Source organism: Silene latifolia, chromosome 4, assembly GCF_048544455.1.
Source record: "Silene latifolia isolate original U9 population chromosome 4, ASM4854445v1, whole genome shotgun sequence".
In the NCBI taxonomy this organism is placed as follows: domain Eukaryota; kingdom Viridiplantae; phylum Streptophyta; class Magnoliopsida; order Caryophyllales; family Caryophyllaceae; genus Silene; species Silene latifolia.
The window spans coordinates 81,202,832-81,229,238 of NC_133529.1; the positions used below are offsets into that span (position 1 = coordinate 81,202,832).

General features: G+C 34.6%; 1 long non-coding RNA gene across 1 annotated transcript; it reads right to left on the reverse strand.

The window, feature by feature from the left end:
* Positions 1 to 535: 535 nt before the first annotated feature.
* On the reverse strand, positions 536 to 3,566 carry LOC141652318 (uncharacterized). The gene is made up of 3 exons (XR_012547133.1): positions 3,207 to 3,566; positions 2,469 to 2,524; positions 536 to 1,358 (listed from the first exon to the last, which is right to left on the reverse strand). It is a non-coding gene; the product is annotated as an uncharacterized LOC141652318 (long non-coding RNA).
* Positions 3,567 to 26,407: the final 22,841 nt, after the last annotated feature.

Consider the following 26,407-nt stretch of genomic DNA (forward strand, 5'->3'; position numbering starts at 1 on the left):
AAATCTCATGCTAGCAACATAAAAGAAATTTCATGTGTTTGATTATTTAGTTAGTGGGCCTATTTTAAAATGATCCTAAAAACTATGATTAGTGTGGAAGTGAGGTGTTGGAGGGAAAAAACATGATTTGGTTGTTGTTTTATTATATTATTATACTAGTTTAGAACCCGTGCAAAGTTGCACGGGTATGTATAAAAGAATTTTAGGAACAAATAAGTTCATAATCTAATGGTTTCTGTTAGTACCATATTTAGCCATTTACAATTTTACATTATCATTTTAGATTTATAATTTTATTCACCATTTTCATAGTATTTTATCTGTATCATTCATTTGTTATCTTTCATTAAAATCTCTCGCAAAGCATTAAAACGGTAACAAATGAATGAGACAAATCATGTACATATATACTACTGTAGTAGTTTAGAACTTCGGCTACTAATTTAGAATCCGTTCGACGATAACCTTTGAAAAAAGCAAAACAAAAGAACTACTAAAGTGAAATGAATAAATAACACTAATATTTGAGATGACATCCAACTTCATGTGCCATAATTTTAGAGCAACATGAAAAAGGAAAATGCTTATTCAATGTTATATATTACGGAGTAGTATAATTTACATTTTTAGGGAAGGTAATGGTCTTCCAAAACATAAATATACATCTTCAGGATGGTGAAATCTAAAACTATGTTGTAACATATATTCTTTACGGAAAATTCACGTGGTACTCTTCAACTTTGCCACTTTTCACATGGTATCCAATATTTTAAGTTTGTGTACACGACACCCTTTACATTTCATTTTCATGCACAATATGCCCTTTTTGTCGCTACAAAAACTTTCAATTGAGCGTAACTCCTACATCAAAATTCGGAATCGGCCTTTTTTTGTCCTAAAATGATTTTCTTTTCATAATCTACGATTTGAGATAAAAAAATTGTCGACGGCCATTTTATAGGGTTTTATTTTTTCGATAACCTTAAATCAACCGTAATTTCGATCTTAAATTTATGAATGACCGTTTTTCGTTTTATAAAACTATAGATCTCGAAAAGATAATCAAGTTTGAAAAAAAAATTGTTCAATTCCGATTTCCGGTCTATGGTTTATGCTCAATTGAAGATTTTAAGAACGATAAAAAGGACACGTCATACTTGAAAATCAAAGCTTAAGGGTACCCTGTGCACAAACTTAAAAAGTTGGATACCACGTACAAAATGGCGAAGTTTAGGGATACCACGTGAATTTTCCGTATTCTTTATTCAATCTGTCAAAGTAAATTGTACGACAACTTTGGCAAATCCGTGAAATCAATTATTTGCATTTTCACCTACTGGTTGAGTAGAAGTCGATACCTGACATAAAAGACAACAAAAAAATTCTCATCAGAAGTCGTTAATAATTATAATTAATAATTCTTACATAAACCAATACTCTACAACATAATATGGCCGCATAATTTATCAAATAAGCACGAAAACATGAGAAAAACAATTGATGTTCGAGGAAAATGAAGGAAGAAAAAATACTCTACGACATTGTAATATGGGTTTTCTACTCAGTGTTGTGTACACAGTACACATTTTGTAGACCATATGTCCATACATAACCTCTGAAAAGAACTTACTTGGGTATGAAAAAATAATGTATAAGGCTATTTAAGAGGTTGATTAGTAAGAGAACAAATGAAATCACCTCGCTAATAATTGATGTTTGAGGAAAATGAAGGAAGAAAAATTGAAAAGACCAATAAAATTAAAGGCTAAGTTTGTACACCAAGGATACATGTATATAAGGGCAATAACAATGGTTGAAGTTCCATACTAAACTTTATCATTGAGACATCAACCCACATAATTAGTTATGAAACTTTCCAATTCTTCTCAATGGTAAAAGTTTCATACTTTCTATGTGGTCCCCCTTCTCCTCTCCTTTTCCTAACATGAAACCGGTTTCTTACTTTAAAAAACGGTTTCATATAAGGAACTTTTTATTAGGTAGAGCAATTGGTAAGAAGTTCCTTATAAGATATGGAACAACTTCTTATTTGTCCCCATTGCTATTGCCCTAACTTGTTTATAAAGTGAAAGTTGGTATTAGAAACCATAAACTTTATGAATATCAATCATTACTATCCTTGCATTTTGAGGAACAACATTACACTGTCAACTGAGAAATAAGAATGCAAGAGCTATATTTAAACTATAAATTTTGGGTGTTAATGCAAATTGGCAATTTATAATAACTAAAACGACCACATTTAATTTTGACGAATTTAAAGAGCAAAACTGCATAAGATCTCATAACTTATAAGAGGGGCTTTTCCATCAATTTTTTTTAAATTTTTATAAGTTGTTGCTTAAAAATATATAATGTAACGATTGAAAGAGTAAATATATATAGAATACTACCAATCTAACGATACAAATGATGAAGATGATGAAATGTCAAGGAGCACGAGGTACCTGATTACTATTTCAATTCTAGTGTTTCCAGCCAAAATAAACCACCAATTTCGAAACTGATTTAAAGAGGATAAATTAGGTCATCAATAGCTGGCAGATGAAGAGGGAAATTAAGCTAGAGCAATAGAGAGCATTCATAGAAATAGTCACACATATCAGTTCAGGACTAAACAACGGGAAAGTGGCGGGATCAATTGAGAAATGAACAAAAGTTGTGCATTTGATGCATTCAAAATAATCAAAATTCAGAAAAGCACCATTAAATCAGCCCATAGATCACATAGTTCCTACATTATACATTAAATTATATCTACTAAGGTTGATAAGAGCTTGTAGAAAATGTTATTTAGTTTTGAAGGGTAGATTTATTGATAAGAACACCTTAAGTAGTCCCATTATAATTGAAAATTGAGAGTGATGTACTCGGGTTAAGTCGTATATGGTTTGGTAGTTATGTACATATATCATACTCATCTTCTTCCGTAGCTATGTTATGGTAAATAATTGAAATTTGAGAGTAATTGGTTGGAACATTCAAATTATAACACCAGAAAATACCTTCACCAATGTACTCATGCGTAATTTAATTTAAAAACCAAGGAATTGGCAACACTGAAAAAATTAGAAACTGAGATTTTATAGGTTAACCGATAATATATTGAACGACATGCCCGAACTTTGTTGACCAAAAAACAAAAAAAAAAAACAAAGAGATAAAAAGAGGGGAGAAGGACTTACATAAGAATATCGAGAAGGGATTAAAAAATTATGGAGCAATCTTTCAACAATTATCAACCCGTACACTCCCAGTTTAGTTTCAATAAGTCAACAAATAGATAGATCTGATAGATATGCTCATCCAACCTAGAACTTAGTCCAATTTCCGATTAAATTAGAAAGGAGAAGATAACAATTCAAATGCAATAAATAATAAAATCAAATTATCATACTCATAACAAATTAGAAGATATTACTTAGAGCATTTTAAATGCATCTTTACTGACCCCTTGATGCATATTAGATTTAATCAAATAAAAGGAGTATTGTCACCAGTCAAGTACAGTAGTAGGGAAAAACAGTGAAGATTGAAAATTTAGAGGGGTTTATTGTTAGTTGATAATTCAAGTGTCAGGAACACTAAAAAATTTAATAAGACGGCTAAACCTATTGGAATATGTGTCCTCCGACAATAATGCGATCACGACTGTTGATCATGATGATCACATGTTTAAATCTCATTATAAAGAATACAATTGGGAAGTAATATTTTACTGTCAACTGGTCAACATATATCGGTAATGATTGGCTGACTAGAGTTTGACATTCTTTGTCGATCTTAATGACGCTTTGGTGATCAGTTGACCCCCTAGGTCATACCTATAGGGCAACACTCTTAATTGATCATTTAATTAATCGTATAACGTTACGAGTTAATTAAATTACTTGAAAAATTGACGGACGATTTTGGAAGTAAAATTCACGTATCTCATTGAAATTTGATTAAATGAGATACGGTATGAGTAATTGAATTGTATCATTACTCAGATGAAATTATTGTTTAAAGAAACAATTGAAATTGAATGAATTATTATAAATACAATTTATTGTGATTTGTAAATTGGTAAAATATTTTGGTACAAGTAATTATGAATTACTAAGTCGATTTTTGTATATGACGTATTTTTATATACGTTGATTTTTAATATGTTAAAAATACATAACAAATTTATGTTACATATGACATGTGACATATTGACAAATTTGACAAAAATAAAATGGGTTCCATTTTATGGAGGTGCCGAAATAAGGAGGAGTTTTAGGCTAAATATTGTGTTGTTTAAATTAGTGGAAAATATAATCATTCACTAATAGCCTAGCCATGCAACCCTAGTTTGCATTGTAAAGAACAACACACTCATGCATTGGCCCTAATAACCTCCCCCCTTACCCGGTTTTGGCAAAAGAAAAGACCAAGGGTTTTCTCTATAATTTGTCTAACACATTACTTGTTTTGGGGTGCATTAGAAAATATTCATTCATTCACCTAAATATTTTTAGAGAGATAAAAATATTCTATCTTCCTCTTCTCCTCTCCTAACCGGTTTTAGTGAGATTAAAACCAAATTAATTTGGGTCATTTTTCTACAAAATTAATATTATCTAGTATTCATAGTATTAATTTTAATTAAGAGTAAGCTTTGGGTATAAAACTTTGGGAGAGATCCTATACTTGGGTCTTTGTTCATCCAAAAGGAAAGATCAAGAACAAGAGAGAAAGGTGATCTCTCTTGTGCCCATATTAACCAAATCTCCAATGTAAGAACAAAGTTTCCTCTTTATTTTGTTTATTAGTTTGCATGCATAAGATCATTGTTAATTTTATGACAAATTAAATTACAACATATATGAGTATGTTAAGTATATAGATCTACTTTTCCTTCAATTGGTATCAAGAGCCATGGTTGTTTGCATGCAAATCGGTTAAAAGTTTTTCCGAGTTATAAGAATAACATATAAAACTTGAATAATTTGTGTTATTATGATATATCACGAAATTAATTTATGCATGTTAAAATTTCTGGTCCTAAAATGTTTTTAGGATATTTTGGTTAATTTACGGATTTTTATTGTTCATATTTTACAATAATGGCATTTAAATATGATTTTATGAGTAAAAATGTCATTTTCGGACTAAAATTAGCTAAACTTCTAATTTTCCAGTGATTTTTGGATATGTTGTCACCTATATTATTTTGAGATAACCTGTAAATTTTCATAATTTTTGGACTTCTTATGCTCGAAAAATGGATTTTTCATTATTAAAATCGATTTTAGGTGAAAAATAGGTTAATATGAGATAAATTTCGAATCTGGTCATAGAAATTTAGTATGATGTCACATGCAATTTTAAAAGATGTGTGTAAAATAATGGGCTATAGTGAAGTCTTTTTGCATGATTTATGGATTTTTGAAGAAAAATAGCATGAATAGTGACTTTATTAGTGAAATATTAATAAAACATACTCTATGACTAAAGAAAAACATCATATGTTGCATTTTATTATCCTTTTCAGATCTAAAATTGAAAAGTTAATGAATATAATTTTTCTCATGTTTTTATGATTATTTTGTTAAAAACCGATAAACCGCAACATTGTTTTTCCGGAAAAATTTCGAAATTTTTAACCTAAGTTTTTGAACATTATGAGTGTCATGGTATTTTTCCAGAATGTTCATGAGTTTAAATTTCAAATTTTGAATTTATTTGAAATTTTGTGATTTATTTGAAGTTTATAGCTTATTTTTGTAATTTTTGGTCCATTAATGAACAAATTTTAGAATATGAGTTAATTATGGTCAAATTATTAGTGAAGACTAAATTTTGAGTCCTAAGAGGTTAGGGTAATTAACTTATGCATAAATATGAATTTATGTAATTTTTGTGATTATAAAATGTTGAAATCACGCAAATCCGTAAAAACCAAGTAATATATGATATTGGCTAATTAAAGGCGATTTAGCATAAAATTGGGCATGTTCATACATATTATAATGCTGCATTTTCTTTATGATTGTCATAATTTTATTTTATGTAATTTTTGAATTATGTAGTTTTACTTAGTATGGCCTTAACTTTAATTGGTATTACCCGAAATGTATGGGAATATCGATTCGGTTGTAATTTATTGTGATCTCGTATCACCGTTTTGTAATTTAATAGATTTAATTTTATTTTAGTTACAAATGTATAATAGGAAATTATGTAATTTATTATGTAATTTAATTTATTCCGGAGTTCCATAAAGACAGATTTCTTCAAGAATGGCGATACATAAAGACGGTGTTACCTCGAGATGCGTGCCACAACCGAAGTTCAAGGGACCAATGGAGTTGGTTTCCGAATATGTAATAGTTAAATAGTTTTTCTATTTTAGGAAGGCCATACTAGGATTTATTTTATGTTTGCATTTTATTTATATGTCACATGCATCGCTAAATCGCCATAACTAAAACATGCATCTTCTTTCATCGAGTTCATCGACCGTGTCAATTAAAATTATCGTAGTTCACCGCTTTAGTTCACTTAAAACGTGATAGATAATAAATTGACATGACCTCTCGCTAAATCAATTAATTGAGACATAACCTTACCAAATAGTAGAAACCATGAAAACCTATTTCGCGAGGGAGTGCACTCGGCCATCCCGGGGTACAAACCTTGTTACGTAGGGGAAGTGGGTGATGAATGTCTATCCACCGAATTCGTGTTGATGAGGGTTTCATCGGCCATCCCGTGCCCAAATTAATGTGAATTTGGATCATGGACACATTTATTCGAAATTTGGATTGACCTCAACGGAAGTATTCGTGACCGTAGTCGCATGTGTTCCGGGCTATAGGTAAACATTAGAGTAATTTTATCGACCAAGAGTTCTAAAAGTAGAATCGATTAAACGTTAATCCACCGAGTTATATTAATAAGGGTTCCATCGGCTATCCCGTGCCTAAGTTGATATGAATTTGGGTCTTGGAATCATTTATCTAGTTGGGTAGAGGTCACTAGAAAAATGCATAAAACTTGTTTAAATTACTTTTTACGAGTATTATTATTAAAACGACATTTGTTTTACTCCTTATATTTTGTTTTGTAGACCACTTCTTTTTCTCATAACAAATGGCAACACCAACTCCAAATGCCACACCTCTCGCTAGTTCATCATGGCTCCGATCCTTCATGGATCGATGTAAACTTGAAAAGAATGGGTCAAATTTCTCCGATTGGGATGCCCAACTCAAATTAGCCGCCCAAGGTGACGACAAGCTTCGTTACCTTACCGAGGCCTCTCCTCCCGAACCTACTACTAGGTCCACCGCCGCCACTAGGGAAGCATATGAGGCTTACCAAAAGGAGTCCGCCACAATGAAAAATGTCTTGATATTTGCAATGGAGGCGGATCTCCAAAGGAGAGCCTTTAAAATGGGCAATGCTAATGAGATTTACTCCAAGCTTGTGACAATGTTTTCACAAACTCCGCGGATCATCCAATATGAGGCGGCCGCGGCATTCTTTGATCTCGACTTCAAGGAGGGCCAAAAGGTTAGCCCTCATGTGCTCAAACTTATGGAGCTAGTCGAGACCTTGAAGATTCAAAAGGTTGAAATCCCCAAAAAACTCATTGTAGATAGGATTCTACACTCCTTGTCCAAAGTCAAAGCATATGTTCAATTCCGGGTGAATTTTAACATGCAAGACAAGGATGTGTCTCTTGAAGAATTGCACAAGTTACTTGTGCAAGCCGAGAGGGACATGGGGTTAAATGTGAACCCAATAAAGGATGTGCATAACATAAGCACTAAGAGTAAGGGGAAGTTCAAGAAGAATGGGAGGAAGGGTAAGAAGAAAGCTCCCACTTTCACCAAAGCTAAAGCTAATGATGCTAGCACTTCGAAAATCAAGAAGGGTCCTCTTGATAAATGCCATTATTGTAATGGTATGGGACATTGGAAAAGAAATTGTTCCAAATACCTTGGTGATATTAAGGCTGGAAAGATTACTCCAAAGAGGTAAATGACTATCCCTTCTTTTATGTTTCTAATTCAACTATGGTATTATGATACAAAGTTGTGATAATGTATCTCCTTTTTATTGTAAATAGGGCCTCCACCAAGCAAAGACAAGGGAAAGGAAAAGCAAGCATGAGAATCCATCAAGGAGCTAGGAATAGCTTTCATGGAGCTTCGCTTTTTATTGTCTTATTTTAAATTATGTTTTGGATTTTTAGAACCTTAAGTTTCCGTGTTTGACATGGAAAGGTATTTTGGATAATTGGTTGTATTTTGGATAATGGTGACTTGGTTTGCAACCCAAGTCACCCGTTTTATCATTTTATCCTTTTGTTCTAAAATCCATATTTAAATGCTTACTCTTAGAAACATATGATTATTCACTTAAAGTGATCTAATAGACAAATATAATGACGGGATTCATTATATGTCCACATGCTTAAGGCTTGTGTATGATCATTTATAAAGTGATTTTGAGTCTATGACCTCTCTTAAAGGAATGTCAATCACCAAGTACACTTCAATATCTAAACAATTAGTCAACCTATGAGGTAGTTCTCCTTATACTTCAAAATCATTATTTGTGTCTCATATGCGATCTTTAAATCTATAAGTGTATTTATTCTAAAGATAGAGTGGGAGAAAAATGAGACACAACCAAGATAAGTTTGCATACTTGTGTAAACGAGATCTCACAAGTGAGATCTACTTGTGTAAATGAGATCTACGCAAGGAAGAATGATTTGAATGGAGGTATATCTATTTATATAGTATACCCAATAGATGAGATCTATGGTCTCAGGTAAGTTCTATATGACTAAAGAGACCAAGTGAAGTAATCGAAAGAACATATTTTTAAGATAACTACGTGAGGACACCAAAAGAAAGTTTTGGAAGAGAATGACTAATGTAAAGTCTTAACAAGAGTTTTGACTAAGTTTATGAAAATTTTGACCAATAGTTTCAACCTTGAGATTTACTTAAGAGCCTAAATGAATCAAAGTAACATACTAGTTATGATCGAGTTGCAAGGATTGATATACCGATATCCTCAATAGCTAAGTTAAGCATTAACCACGCAAATGTCATTTCTTAACCTCATTATGAAAATGAAATGGTTAAACCTCCTTCCGAAAGGGTATTTCGAAGGACGTATTCTAAATATTATTTATATGATGACATTGCTACACATCATTATGATATGTGTGTGTTAGAGATTAAAATCTCTTTTAAATAAGGTTAAGATGAGACCACTTCAAAATAGGTATTTTGAAGGGATATGATGGGAACATATATGGTTCTATCTCAATAACTTGGCAATGCAATTTATATTTCAATTCTTGAAAAGTTTCGATTGAGAAGTCAATTTCGAAACATGTGGAATTGAGTGGGAGTTAGGAAATTATCATGTGAAGACATGGAATTTAGTGGGAGCAATCATCTTGTAAAAGGTTATAACTCATCACTCATTGAAGAATGACGAGCTAATACCTTCCTTCATAGAGGAAGATTTGAGTTTTCAATTCTGGATGAAAATGGACTATGATGAATCAAATTACATCAAGGGATGTTGGATAAGTATTGAGAGATACACATCGTATCAACATACACATAGGTTATTCATATGAATGAAAATGGAATTACCATTAGCAGTCATGGTCGTTCATTGAACCTAAGAACGGTTGATCTCATGATTATAAGTTACTAATGTTTCCGCCATTAGAATAATCATGCACATGTCCAATTATGAATCATATGCATAAGAGCATGATGGATCATTGTTAAGCCATAATAGAAACGTCATGAATTTTCGAGTAGAATCCGATGAGCGATTTCGGTGTTTGACAAAATGCTCTATTGTGTGTCAAGAGGTTGCACATATTATAGAAAATCCGAGCACATGCAAGGATTTATGAGAATCCTAAACCTTTCAAGCTAGAAAGAGAGATAAGAAGTTTTGGAAAGATACTTAGTTAGAGAATAAGAAGTTACCCAAAACTAATCTTTCCTAATATGCTAGGACTTGTGAGAAGTGCTAGGTCAATCATCTTGACAAATTGTTGCAAGATTCTACAAAATATATACCTAGTGCATTGTGTGTGGATGGAGTACTTGATCAGTACAAGTTATATCATTCATCACAAATTCGTTCGTTATGTGATAATCGATAAGGAAGTTCTTTCAAGTTAAAGAACCGAAACCAAGGTCGGGAACCTTGATGTGTACTTGGTAAGGTTCATGCTATGTGAGAGAACATGAATGTAAAGGAAAATGCAAGTGTAAGAAGTTTGAACACATGGACACATGGCATGTTGAACTTCTATTGCAATCAATAAGTGTTTACACTTACGATTTACATCACAAGGTTGTAATATGACATTGACTACCTGAGTGTGATGTCGACATTTGTCGTTTGAGTTATTATCAACTCACCTTATACTTTGTTACATCCAACGGGTTGTAGAGACAATTGAACCCCGTTTAAGTGAACATGGATTAGCATTGTATTTGCCCATAGTTACTTATATGAGGTGACGTCTTGAAGGGACTACAGTGTGATGCGATTGATGGCAAGTTCAAGTGCCATAGAGTCATATGAGAATGACTAGTCGATCACATAGGCAGACTGTTAGGAACATTTTGTCGGGCCTAATGACCGCTTATAGAGTTCTGGCAAATTTATATAGCCTGGTCGTGGCGAGAGCTGCTATAGTATTCAAATGAGTCGATTCTTTTGACTAAAGACTATTCGCCTAAGATGGCACAGTTTCAGATTAACTTTGATTTGTGTTACTACGACCTTCGTAAATGGGGTCAAATGGACATATTTTGGGTTATGATGGCTGTGGCTAGTCGAAGGGAATGAGTGCGATAGGAATTGTCCACCCCTAGTCAGGGTTATAACAATATCTCAGGGCCACTCGAGGAGTAATGAACTGGAAATGCGTGGCCACGCTCGGAAGGTATCTATAATAGATAAGTCCGGTCAATCAGTTATTCTCCAGACCGAGGAAACCACTCTCGATATGATCACTTGCAAGTACGACCTGAAAGACACCTTGCATTGAGTGGGAGATAGTAATAGGACAAGAGAATTGGTGACGCACACTTGTCGAGGACAAGTGGGAGATTGTTGGAATATGTGTCCTCCGACAATAATGCGATCACGACTGTTGATCATGATGATCACATGTTTAAATCTCATTATAAAGAATACAATTGGGAAGTAATTTTTATCGTCAATGGTCAATATATATCGGTAATGATTGGTCGACTAGAGTTTGACATTACCGTGCGGCGGTGGTGATCAGTTGACCCCTAGGTCATACCTATAGGGCAACACTCTTAATTGATCATTTAATTAATCGTATAACGTTACGAGTTAATTAAATTACTTGAAAAATTGACGGACGATTTTGGAAGTAAAATTCACGTATCTCATTGAAATTTGATTAAATGAGATACGGTATGAGTAATTGAATTGTATCATTACTCAGATGAAATTATTGTTTAAAGAAACAATTGAAATTGAATGAATTATTATAAATACAATTTATTGTGATTTGTAAATTGGTAAAATATTTTGGTACAAGTAATTATGAATTACTAAGTCGATTTTTGTATATGACGTATTTTTAAATACGTTGATTTTTAATATGTTAAAAATACATAACATATTTATGTTACATATGACATGTGACATATTGACAAATTTGACAAAAATAAAATGGGTTCCATTTTATGGAGGTGCCGAAATAAGGAGGAGTTTTAGGCTAAATATTGTGTTGTTTAAATTAGTGGAAAACATAATCATTCACTAATAGCCTAGCCATGCAACCCTAGTTTGCATTGTAAATAACAACACACTCATGCATTGGCCCTAATAACCTCCCCCCTTACCCGGTTTTGGCAAAAGAAAAGACCAAGGATTTTCTCTATAATTTGTCTAACACATTACTTGTTTTGGGGTGCATTAGAAAATATTCATTCATTCACCTAAATATTTTTAGAGAGATAAAAATATTCTATCTTCCTCTTCTCCTCTCCTAACCGGTTTTAGTGAGATTAAAACCAAATTAATTTGGGTCATTTTTCTACAAAATTAATATTATCTAGTATTCATAGTATTAATTTTAATTAAGAGTAATATTTGGGTATAAAACTTTGGGAGAGATCCTATACTTGGGTCTTTGTTCATCCAAAAGGAAAGCTCAAGAACAAGAGAGAAAGGTGATCTCTCTTGTGCCCATATTAACCAAATCTCCAATGTAAGAACAAAGTTTCCTCTTTATTTTGTTTATTAGTTTGCATGCATAAGATCATTGTTAATTTTATGACAAATTAAATTACAACATATATGAGTATGTTAAGTATATAGATCTACTTTTCCTTCAAATTGACTAATGAGTTGAAAAGATTATGGTTTAGTGAAATACTTGGTGAAACATGAATATAGAACCCAAAATCGAAAAGAATTGATACAAAAGTAATTTTATGCTATGCTTATAATAATTGAATCCACAAACAAAAATGGAATAGTTACAAGCTATAAACTTATATAAACTAACATTTGAGGGACTTCTGGTATCAAAAGACTAAATCCACATAATATAAAAAAAAACATATAGTAATTTGTGTATGAAGGTGAAAATAGCACAACCTTGTAAAATTTGCAGATTTTGGGACATAACAATTGCAAAAAAAATTGTTTTCACTCAATACCAGGATGCTTCTCCTCTTCTAGAAAACCATATAAGGAACCGGGTATATTCATAAGAATCATATACGGAATATATGATGAGAATGAGTCTTAAGGGTAAATTGGAATGCATGTAGGAATGATGAAACATTGCATGGTAAAGAATTTATAAAAGGATTTGAACATTTACAATCAAAAGATACATACAGTAGTATTTAGCAAGATGATTATCTCAGAGAATGAGAAGGGACTTTAGAGGGAGAAACTGTTGTAAACAATTGACGGCGGAAAGAACGAAGGTAGAATTAGAATTTTATTATTATTACTATTACTATTACTATTATTATTATCATCATCATCATCATCATCATCATCATCATCATCATCATCATCATCATCATCATCATCATCATCATCATCATCATCATCATCATCATCATCATCATCATCATCATCATCATCATCATCATCATCATCATCATCATCATCATCATCATCATCATCATCATTATTATTATTATTATTATTATTATTATTATTATTATTATTATTATTATTATTATTATTTTGTGCCCAACCGGGTTGTCGCTGATGCTGCTCAGCGTAAGTGTGCTAAGTATGGGGATTTAAGCGCGGCAGCTGGTTATAATAATGTCATGTTTTTGAGGGACGCTTTCTCTCTCTAGAATTTTGCTCTGAAACTCCATTGTTGCGGACCTTATTCTAGCTCTCATGGCGCGGGGTAGAGGTCGTCCTCCAAAAGGAAGATCATCAATGGATTCCTCTTCTCTTTCCGCATCTCCTAGTACCATTTTTACTCAAAATTCTGCAAATCTTGAACAATTAAATGAAACCCATACGTCCCCCAATTGTCAACCTCTCTTGAATGATCTAATTGTTAATGCGATTCAATCTACAGTTTCGAAACCTAGAAATTCTGCACATCTTGTGCCTAATAATGTGAATCTTGTTAATAATTATGTGAAAATTGTTACTCCTTCGTCAATTTTACCTTCTTCGGACATGGTGGACTCTGTTTCTGCACCTCAGAACCATCAGTATGTCGAAGCTACTGGTGTAGTCTCTGAACCCCCTCTTAGTTGATACTGATATACCTATTATTGTCCCCATTGTTGATGTTCCTATTGTTCCTGCTAAATCCGCCATTAATGGTGCTGAAACAACAAAGAAATGGTCTGAAATTGTAAAACCTAAATCTCAGTTGGGCATGAGCCTCTCATTTCATGAAAACTGTAACAATGCTGAGGAAATTGATGTTGTTTTGGAAGATATTGCTGGAGAATTAGAGATCTGGAAATACACTCTCATGGGTCATTTGTTGGGGTCTAAACCGTCTCTGAAGCAGGTTTCTGAGTTTGTTACCAAGAACTGGCATCACATTGCTTCTCCCGTGGTGCAATACTACAAGTGTTAGGATTCATTAATTCCATTTCTATACATTTCATACAAATGTGATTATTTAGTCGTAAAATAAAAACTAGATCTTATGCATGCAAACTAAAAACAAGATTAGAGAAGAAATCGTCAATCTTACTTTGGGATTTCGGATCAAAAGGGCACCAACAAATTCACCTATTTGTTAGTTCTTGAGCTTCCTTATAATGGATGAACAAAGGTTCAAATTAGAACCTCTCCCAAAAGCTTATACCCAAGGTGTTACTCTTAATAATTAATAATATTATGAACTAGTAATATTATCAATCTAGCTTAAAAATTTGACCCAAAATATTATTTTTGGTCTCTTGTTATTCGGCCAAGAGAGGAGAAAAATTGGAGTATTTTCTTTCTTTAACTTCTCTAAGTTTTTGTAGTGAATGAAAAAGAAAAATTACACTAGTGAAAAGTGTTGTAGTGTAGTGTAATTATAGAGCAAAACACCTTGGCTTTCTCCTTTCTCTAAAACCGGGTGGGGTGGATTTTTAGGGCCAATGCATGGCCTTTCCTTCTACCCATAAATTATAGGTATATAAGACTAGGTTTTTAGTGTGATGATTGCTATTTTAAATAAAATATAAAGCACACTTCAAACTCTAAAACCACCCTATTTTTCGGTACATATCATGTAAAATGGAAAGTCCATTTTACACATTATTTTGTCAATTTTGTCAAATGTCACATGTTACTTGTCATGTGAAATTGTAATGTATTTTTAACATATTAAAAATCAACATACTCATAAAATATGTCATATACAAAATCGACTAGTAACTCGTAATTACTTGTACCAAAACGGTTTATCGTATTATAGATTACAACGCCTTGTATTTATAATAAAATATTCATTCAATTTCAATTGTTTCGTAAACAATAATTTTATCTAAGTAATAAAATAATTTGATTACTTAGCCCGTATCTTATTTAATCGAATTACAATAAGACACATCAATTATACTCACAAAATCGTCCGTCAATTTCAAGCAACTTAATCAACCCGTATCTACATACGATTAATTAAATAATCAATTAAGAGCGTCACCCTTTAGGTATGACCTAAGGGGATCAACTGATCACCACCGTCGCACGACAGTAATGTCAAACTCTAGTCAGGCAATCATTACCGATATGTGTGGACCAGTTGACTGTAAAATATTACTTCCCACATGTATTCTTAAATATGAGATTTAAACATGTGATCATCATGATCGACAGTTGTGATCGCATTATTGTCGGAGGACACTTATTCCAACAATCTCCCACTTGTCCTCGACAAGTGTGCGTCACAAATTCTCTTGTCCTATTACTATCTCCCACTCAATGCAAGGTGTCTTTCGGGTCGTACTTGCAAGTGATCATATCGAGAGTGGTTTCCTCGATCTGGAGAATAACTGTTTGACCGGAATTATCTACCATAGATACCTTCCGAGCGTGGCCACGCATTTCCAGTTCTTTACTCCTCGAGTGGCCCTGAGATATTGTTTTAACCCTGATAAGGGGTGGACAATTCCTATCGCACTATTCCCTTCGATTAGCCACAGCCATCATAACCCAAAATATGCCCATTTGACCCCATTTACGAAGGTCGTAGTAACATAAATCAAAGTTAATCTGAAACTGTGCCACCTTGGGCGAACAGTCTTTAGTCAAAGAATTGACTCATTAGAATACTATAGTAGCTCTCGCCACGACCAGGCTATATAAATTTGCCAGAACTCTATAAGCGGTCATTAGCCCGACGAAGTGTTCCTAACAGTCTGCCTGTGTGATCGACTAGTCATCTCACATGACTCTATGGCACTTGAACTTGCCATCAATCGCATCACACTCTAGTCACTTCGAGACATCACCTCATATAAGTGATTATGGGTGAATACTATGTTAATCCAGGTTCACTTTAACGGGGTTCAATTGTCTCTACAACCCGTTTGGATGTAACAAGGTATAAAGAAAAGATAACAGACAAATGCGATTATGAACAAAATAACACTTTTATTTTATTTCAAAATCTAACACAAACTTGGTACACATTTAAGACCCAAGGACACCATATGTCCATTGTGTTTAGCCTGCGATAAAGGCTTGGTGAGCGGATCAGCTATGTTATCATCCGTCCCAACCTTACATATCGCAATTTCCTTTCTTTCAATGAAATCTCTAATTACATGATATTTTCTAAGTACATGTCTAGATCTATTACTAGACTTTGGCTCTTTGGGTTGGAAGATCGTCCCACTATTATCACAATAGAGAGTGATGGGATCATTGGCGGTAGGTACTACTCTTAGACCTTCCGTGAATTGCCTGATCCATACAGCTTCCTTGGCGACTTTCGATCCGCAATGTACTCAGCCTCCGTTGTTGAATCCGCAATCGAGCTTCCTTGAAGCTTCTCCACTAACAAAGACCACCATTGAGCATGAAAACAAAACCAGCTTGTGATTTCATGTCATCTCTATCCGTTTGAAAATTTGAGTCCGTGTAACCATTAACACGGAGCTCGGTTTCTCCTCCAAACACTAAGATAGAATCCTTAGTTCTTCTCAAGTACTTAAGGATGTTCTTGACGGCTATCCAGTGACTCTCACCTGGATTTCCTTGATATCTACTCGTCATGCTCAAGGCATACGAGACATCAGGACGTGTCCATATCATGGCGTACATGATTGATCCAACGGCGGAAGCATAAGGGATCAACTTCATGCGTTCAACATCATGGGGTTCGGTGGGCGATTGAGACTTGCTCAATATTGTCCCACTTACCATAGGTACCAATCCCCTTTTGGATTTATCCATGCTGAAACGTCGAAGAATCTTATCAACATAAGATTCTTGACTTAGTGCCAATATCCTCTTGGATCTATCTCTATGGATCCGGATACCTAATATGCGTTGTGCCTCTCCTAAATCCTTCATTTGGAAGTGATTACCTAACCACTTCTTAACAGAAGACAACATCGGAATGTCATTTCCAATGAGTAGTATGTCATCGACATACAAGATTAGGAACACAACATTGCTCCCACTAAATTTCATGTATAAACATGGTTCTTCAACACTTCGAGTGAAACCATTCTCTTTTATCACATGATTGAATCGATGATTCCAACTTCTTGATGCTTGCTTAAGTCCATAAATGGATCTCTTAAGTTTGCATACTTTGTTAGGATTTTTAGAATCAACAAAACCTTCGGGTTGTATCATGTACACCTCCTCTTCTAAATGCCCATTTAGAAAAGCGGTTTTGACATCCATTTGCCATATTTCATAATCATGAAATGCGGCAATCGCTAACAAAATCCGTATGGATCTTAGCATGGCTACGGGGACAAAGGTTTTATCATAATGAAGACCTTGGACTTGGGTAAATCCTTTTGCCACTAGCCTAGCTTTGTAGACATCATCATGTCCTTCTATGCCATTCTTGACCTTGAAAATCCATTTGCATTGAAGAGGTCTTGCCCCTTCAGGCAAATCCACCAAGTTCCAAACTTGGTTTTCATGCATAGAATCCATCTCGGACTTCATGGCTTCAAGCCATAAGGAGGAATTGGGACTAGAGATTGCGGCTTTGTAGGTGGCGGGCTCGTCACTTTCTAAAAGCAACACATCGAGTGTTCCATCTTCTTCGATAAGTCCAACATATCGATCGGGATGGCGAGAAACTCGGCCCGTTCTTCTAAGTGGAGGAGGGACAACCGCGCTAGACGACGAAGGAACATCTTCTTGCGTCTCTACCTCGGTTTGTGGCTCTTGAACTTCATCAAGTTTCTTGGTTTGTGGCTCCTGAACTTCATCAAGTTCAAAATTTCTCCCACTCTGTCTCTTAGAAATAAATTCTCTTTCTAAGAAGACAGCCTCGCAAGACACAAACACTTTGTTTTCTTGAGGTTTATAGAAGTGATAACCTCTTGAGGCGGTAGAATATCCTACAAAGATGCATTTTTCAGATTGTAGGGCTAGCTTGTTGTCACTTTTAACTTTGACATAAGCATCACAACCCCAAATTTTCAAATAGGATAGAACTGGAACTTTTCCTCTCCATATCTCATATGGAGTCTTTTCGGTTGCTTTGGTAGGACTAATGTTCAAAGATTTTATTGCGGTTTGGATCGCAAATCCCCAAAACGAGTTTGGTAGCTCGGTTTGACTCATAATTGATCGAACAATATCAAGTAGGGTTCGATTTCTCCTTTCGGCAACACCATTGAGTTGTGGTGTTCCGGGTGGAGATAGTTGTGATATTATGCCACAACCTTTCAAGTGTGAATCGAATTCATGGCTAAGATATTCTCCACCACGATCGGATCATAGTGTTTTTATCTTTTTGTTCAATTGGTTCTCTACTTCATTTTGAAATTCCTTGAATTTCTCAAAAACTTCACTCTTATGCTTCATTAAATAGATATACCCATATCTACTCAAGTCGTCGGTGAAGGTTATGAAGTAGTCATAATTTCCTCGAGCGGTGATACTCATTGGTCCACACACATCGGTATGTATGAGTCCCAATAGTTCACTAGCTCGTGTTCCTTTACCGCTAAAAGTATTACGAGTCATCTTGCCAAGAAGGCAATATTCGCATGTTCCATATGATTGATAATCAAATGGTGTAATCACATTAGTCGAAATTAATCTTTTGATGCGATTCTCGTTTATGTGACCTAATCGACAATGCCAAATGAACGATTCATTTGGATCACTTGATTTGAGACTCTTTGATTGAATGTTGTAGATGTCATTAGTTGGATTCGAGGTTTCTAAAATATAAATGCCATTAATGGAAGGAGCTTGGCCTATAACCAAGTCGTTCCTTGAAATAATACAACGATTGTTTTTAATGACAAAACAAAAACCGTCCATGTCTAACATGGCGATTGCAATAATGTTTTTAGAAAGTGTAGGCACATAAAAACAATTATGTAAATACAACTCAAATCCATTAGGCAAATCCAATACATAAGTTCCCTTGGATTCGGCCGCTACTCGAGCTCCATTTCCAAGGCGTAGATCCACATCTCCTTTGCTAAGCCTCTTCACGTCTCTTAGCCCCTGTAAATGATTACAAAGGTGAGAACCACAACCGGTATCCAATACCCATGTCGTAGTGGAAGTATAATTTACATCAATAACATAAATTTCCTTAGGAATTTTACCTTTTGGAACGATGATTCCTTCCCTTATATTTCGCAAATATATAGGACAATTCCTAAGCCAATGTCCCATGCCATAGAAATAATGGCACTCATCTTCAACTTGCTTGAAGTTTTTCCCTTTCTCTCCCTTCTTCTTGAACCTTTTGCCCTTAGAAGCAAGAGCTTGATTGCTTGAGCTCCCACTAGTTTCGGCATCTTTCTCTTCCAAAGATAAAGATCCTATAGATTTTATGAGGCGGTCTTCCTGAGACTGGCTCACAAGAGATCTTGTAGTAGTAGGTGGTCTAGAAGAAGTGATGAAGTTTAGGTTTCCATCCGAACCTATCCCAAAATGAAGTTCTCTAGTAGTGTCGAAATCATTGTTGAAGCAAACGTCGTCAAAAACATTGTGGCAAGACTCAATAGTTATCGGTGTAGTAGCGTTTGATGGATTCATTGTAATGAACTACAAGTATGGAGGAAAAGGAAATATTAACATTTGTCTTTTTAATCATACTTGTAAATAATTTAACAAGATATGAGCATTTATATAGTGACCTCTACCCAACTATTATAAATGATTCCAAGATCTAAATTCATATTAACTTGGGCACGCTTTGGCGATACAACCCTCATCAATATAACTCGGTGGATTAACTCTTTAATTGATTCTACTTTTAGAACTCTTGGTCGATAAAATTACATTAATATTTATCTTTAGCCCAAAACACATCCGGCTATGGTCGAGAATACTTTTGTTGAGTTCAACCCAAATAATGTGTCCATGATCCAAATTCACATTAACTTGGGCACGCTTTGGCGATACAACCCTCATCAACATGAATTCGGTGGATAGACATTTATCACCCACTTCCCCTACGTAACAAGGTTTGTACCCCGGTTTGGCCGAGCGCACTCCCTCACGAAATAGGTTTTCATGGTTTCTAATTTTTGGTAAGGCTAAGTCTCAATTGTTTATTTAGCGAGAGGTCATGTCAATTTATTATCTATCACGTTTTAAGTGAACTAAAGCGGTGAACTACGATAATTGTAATTGACACGATCGATAAACTCGATTTAAAATGCATGTTTAGTTATGGCGATTTAGCGATGCATGCAACATATAAATAAAATGCAAAGCATAAAAGTAAAATCCTAGTATGGCCTTCCTAAAATAATAAATCTAATAAACTATTACAAATGCGGAAACCAACTCCTTTGGTCCCTTGAACTTCGGTCATGGCACGCAAAACGAGGCAACACCGTCTTCTTCGGGAACTTCGGGAAATTACAAAATAAATTACATAATTTCCTATTATACATTTGTAATAAAAATTAAATAACTATTAAATTACAAATTGGTGATACGAGATCACAAAATTACAACCGAATCGATATTCCCATACATTTCGGGTAATATCGACTAAAAACTAAGGCCATACTAAGTAAAATTACATAATTCAAAATTTTATAAACCAAAATTATGACAATCATAAATAAAATGCAACATTTATAATATGTATTAACATGCCAAATTTTAAGCTAAATCGCCTTTAAAGAGCCAATATCATATATTAATCGGTTTTTACGGATTTGCGTGATTTAACTTATTAAATCACAATATGTTACATAAACTCATATTTATGTTCAAGTTAATTATCCTAACTCACTTAGGACTCAAAATTTAGTCTTCACTAACACTTTGACAATAATTCAACTTGATTTGATAATATTGTTCATTATGGACTTAAAATTACAATTTTATAACATAAACTTCAAATTAAATCAAAATAATTTCAAATAATTTCAAAATTTGAAATTAAAACTTATGAACATTCTGGAAAAATACCATGACTCTCATAATGTTCAACACATAGGTTAAATATTTTGAATAATTATCGAGAAAAACAATGTTGCGGTTTATCGGTTTTAACAAATATGATCATTAAAATATGAGAAAATTTATTTTCATCAAGTTTTTACTTTTAGATCTGAAATATATGATAAAATGCAACAAGTGACATTTTTCTTTAGTCATGAAGTATGTTTTAGCATTATAACTAATTATAGTCACTATTTATGTGATTTTTCATCAAAAATTAATAAATCATGTAAAAGGACTTCACTATAGCCAAAACTTTTACACACATCTTGTAAAATTGCATGTGACAACATACTAAAATTTCATGATTAAATTCGAAATATAACTCATATTAACCTATTTACCCATTTAAATACGATTTTAACTTATAAAATTCATATTTCGAGCAAAACAACTTATTTCAACATGAAAATTTACAGGTCATCATTATGTATTACATGTGAAAACATATCCAAAAACCACCGGAAAATTCGAAGTTTAAGTAATTTTCGTCCAAAAATGACATTTACATATACAAAATCACATTTTTATGTCATAAATTAACAAAATGAACAATATAATCCATAAATGAACCAAAATATCCCAAATACATTTTAGGACCAGAAACTTTAACATGCAAAGTGATTTCGTGATATATCATAATAAACACAAAATTACAAGTTTTGTTTGTTAATAAGATTAACTCGGAAAAACAATAAACCGATTTGCATGCAAACAACCTAAGGCTCTGATACCAGTTGTTAGGATTCATTAATTCCATTTCTATACATTTCATACAAATGTGATTATTTAGTCGTAAAATAAAAACTAGATCTTATGCATGCAAACTAAAAACAAGATTAGAGAAGAAATCGTCAATCTTACTTTGGGATTTCGGATCAAAAGGGCACCAACAAATTCACCTATTTGTTAGTTCTTGAGCTTCCTTATAATGGATGAACAAAGGTTCAAATTAGAACCTCTCCCAAAAGCTTATACCCAAGGTGTTACTCTTAATAATTAATAATATTATGAACTAGTAATATTATTAATCTAGCTTAAAAATTTGACGCAAAATATTATTTTTGGTCTCTTGTTATTCGGCCAAGAGAGGAGAGAAATTGGAGTATTTTCTTTCTTTAACTTCTCTAAGTTTTTGTAGTGAATGAAAATGAAAAATTACACTAGTGAAAAGTGTTGTAGTGTAGTGTAATTATAGAGCAAAACCCCTTGGCTTTCTCCTTTCTCTAAAACCGGGTGGGGTGGGTTTTTAGGGCCAATGCATGGCCTTTCTTTCTACCCATAAATTATAGGTATGTAAGACTAGGTTTTTAGTGTGATGATTGCTATTTTAAATAAAATATAAAGCACACTTCAAACCCTAAAACCACCCTATTTTTCGGTACATATCATGTAAAATGGAAAGTCCATTTTACACATTATTTTGTCAATTTTGTCAAATGTCACATGTTACTTGTCATGTGAAATTGTAATGTATTTTTAACATATTAAAAATCAACATACTCATAAAATATGTCATATACAAAATCGACTAGTAACTCGTAATTACTTGTACCAAAACGATTTATCGTATTATAGATTACAACGCCTTGTATTTATAATAAAATATTCATTCAATTTCAATTGTTTCGTAAACAATAATTTTATCTAAGTAATAAAACAATTTGATTACTTAGTCCGTATCTTATTTAATCGAATTACAATAAGACACGTCAATTATACTCACAAAATCGCCCGTCAATTTCAAGCAACTTAATCAACCCGTATCTACATACGATTAATTAAATAATCAATTAAGAGCGTCACCCTTTAGGTATGAGCTAAGGGGATCAACTGATCACCACCGTCGCATGACAATAATGTCAAACTCTAGTCAGCCAATCATTACCGATATGTGTGGACCAGTTGACTGTAAAATATTACTTCCCACATGTATTCTTAAATATGAGATTTAAACATGTGATCATCATGATCGACAGTTGTGATCGCATTATTGTCGGAGGACACTTATTCCAACAACAAGAAGGGTTGGTTTAGCTTTAGATTCTCTACTGAAGCTGAAATGAACACTGTGCTTAGGGAGGGCCCTTGGAAAATGGGGTCATACTCCTTGATCCTTAAGCAATGGCACCCTTCTTTCTCTTTTGAAATGGAAAAGGTTTCTGTTATGCCTATTTGGGTTCTCTTCCCTGACCTTGACCCATACCTTTGGTCTAGTGCTGTGCTTAGCAAGATGTCTAGCAAAATAGGGAGGCAATGTTTGCTGACATACCTACCACTAATAAGGAAAAAATGTCTTTTGCCAGAGTCATGATTGAGGTGGACATTGCAGGACACCTTCCTCTTGAAATCAGTTTGAATACCCCCTTTGGTCCTTCCACTCAAAGGGTGGAGTATGAGTGGATCCCTCATTATTGTTCAGGATGTGGTAAGATGGGTCATTTGCTCAAAACTTGTAAGAAAAATAAGCAAAAGGTAGTGGAGATGCCAAAGACCTTACTGTCAAAATCTGGGCAGCAACAGGTCTCCCCTTGCATGCTAGGTGGTACCCCAGCTTCCTCTGCAGTGATTTCTGACTCAGTGGTGACTAAAGTGAGTCCTGATGGGTCTGAACCTATCCCACAAGAGATATTGGTCGGACTAAATCTTTTCGGTAACTTGTCGTTAGGAGCACCTAGACCAAAACACAATTTATAACTTCACCAACAACTCTACAATTAGTAAAGAGGCAAGTAAAGGTCGTATCCCAAGGGATGGGAATTGAGATGAGATTTCTATTGCAACTAGTGGTGTCTTAGGGGTGTCACAATTTGGGTTGATGTAGAAGGTCACTAATCTAAATAACAATGAAAGTAAACAAGCAAGATGAATTAAAAGAGTTGTAAACAATTGATAAAAAGCACTAGGGTGTCATGGGGTCATAGGGGAATCATGGGAATTGATCATACAAACATGTTCTCAAATTATAAGCAAGCAATTATTGTTGTGATGGATTGAGTTGGGTTATATCTTACAATCCTAGGAAAGTTTGGGTCCCGGAGCCGAATCGATTAGATTGTACAACACCTACAAGTCGACTTAGTCTTTCCTACTCAACAACATGCATGGTCTAATGAGACTCGAGTTGGTTTATGTCTTACAAGTCTCATTGGAAAGATAGGTGATGGGTAAAAAATGCAAGGATTCATAGGCTCGCATTTCATCAAACATAACATGTGCATGAGTTGAGATCAAAACAAGCAAGCAAATAAACCATGAAAGCATATTAATTTAAGCATGAATCATTCCCCATGTTGGTTTCCCCTAATTACCCATTAACCCTAGCTAGGTGACTACTCACTCATTATCATGTTGAACATGCTAGCAAGGTTGTCAATCATACCAACAAAGTGAAACATGATGAACAAATTAAAGTAATTAGCAATAATTAAAAAGGGATTAAGAGAATTATACCTACTAATGATTCCAATAATAAGCAAAGAATAAAAGAAGTACTTGATGCTTGATTGAGAGGTTGTCAATCTCCCAATAATAACCCAAATAATCTTCAATTACCCAAAATAAAGGATGAACAAAAGAGAGATTAAGGAAATAAAACTTGTATTAAAACTTGATTAATTGTTGATTACAAAACTAAGAGAGATTTGATTGATATTAACTACACTAAAGATTGCTAAGAAGAACATGCTCTTCTAATTAGACTAATGGGGTATTTATAGTGGAAATTAGGTGGATGCATTAGGGTTAACTAAGGGCTTAAATGACGATTAAGTCCCTACTTAAGGAAACGCCGGTATTTTTAGAAGGATGGGCATCTTTCTTTGAAGCTTGAAGAAACGAATTTGCGCTGCCTTGGAATCCGTGCGTCTTAGGCACGGGACGGGCGGATTCGGTGGTCAGGGCCCGGGCGTCTTTGGGAGAAGACGGGCGTCTTCTGGATGCTGCTGCCCGCGGGCGTCTTGTATGGAAGACGCACGGATTGTGGTGCTGGGGACGGGCGTCTTCAGGACAATCCGCACGGATTGCTGCTCAGTCTTGTTTCTTCTTCTTTTCTTCCCTTTTCTTCATAAAATCCTTGGGGATTTCCTTGGGGATGCAAGGATCTTTCCTCATCATTGCCCATTTACTATAGTATGTACAAAGGCCTTCTAATCTTGTCTCTCCTTGATGCTTGGTCATTGAATTCAATCAATTTAGTCTCATTTTGCCATGAAAATGCAAGGTTTGCACTCCTTTCCTACCAAGGACACAAAACCTCAAAGAATATGCAAAACAAAGAACTAAAGACAATAAATGACCCAAATATGCACTAAAAAGCATGGGAACAAGGCTAATTCGGGGACTAAATATGCTCTAATTATGGTCACATCAGATACCAGAGTCTGTTTCACTGTCAGAACCTGCTGGAATGCACTCAGAATGCAGCAAGAAGGGCAAATTGTGTTCACCTCAAATAGCCTTGAAGAGAGGTGCCACAACTCTGCCAATCCCTAATCCCAAGCTTACCTCTAAGAATGCTTTTGCATCTTTGGCTACCCTTGAGGAAGGAGAACTTGGAGCCTCTCACACACTGCACACTTTGGCCAACTCTGGTCCCCAAATTTTACTGCCTGCTACTGAACAGCAGCATGTCTCTCCTTGTATGCTAGGTGGTACCCCAGCTTCTTCTGAAGTGTTTTCTGATTCAGTGGTGCCTGAAGTGAGTTCAGGAGGGTCCACACTTGACTCACAAGGGGTACATGAGTCTAATTCACTTTCATATCATGCTGGAATGCACTCAGGATGCAACAAGAAGGGCCAGCTGTGCTCACCTCAAATAGCCTTGAAGAAAGGTGCCACAACTGAGCCAATACTTGATCCCATGATTACTTCAGAGAATGACTCTAATTCTATGACCACTCAGGAGGAAGGAGAACTAGTAGACTCCCAATTATTGGATACTCAGGCACATATTGGTCCAGCCCCTGAATCTCAGGAAGTGAAGCCAAAGTCTGGCACTCTAGAGGTCAGCAAGCAGCCAGTGACTATTTTAGGGGTTGGTAATCCACCTGATAAAGGTAAATGAATATTGCCTCGTGGAACATCAGAGGGGGTAATGATCCTCTAAAGTTACAGGAAGTAAAGGATTTCTTTTGCACTTAGCATTTGGATATTATGGGTATTCTTGAAACTAGAATAAAGCAACACAAGGCTAGTAAAGTTA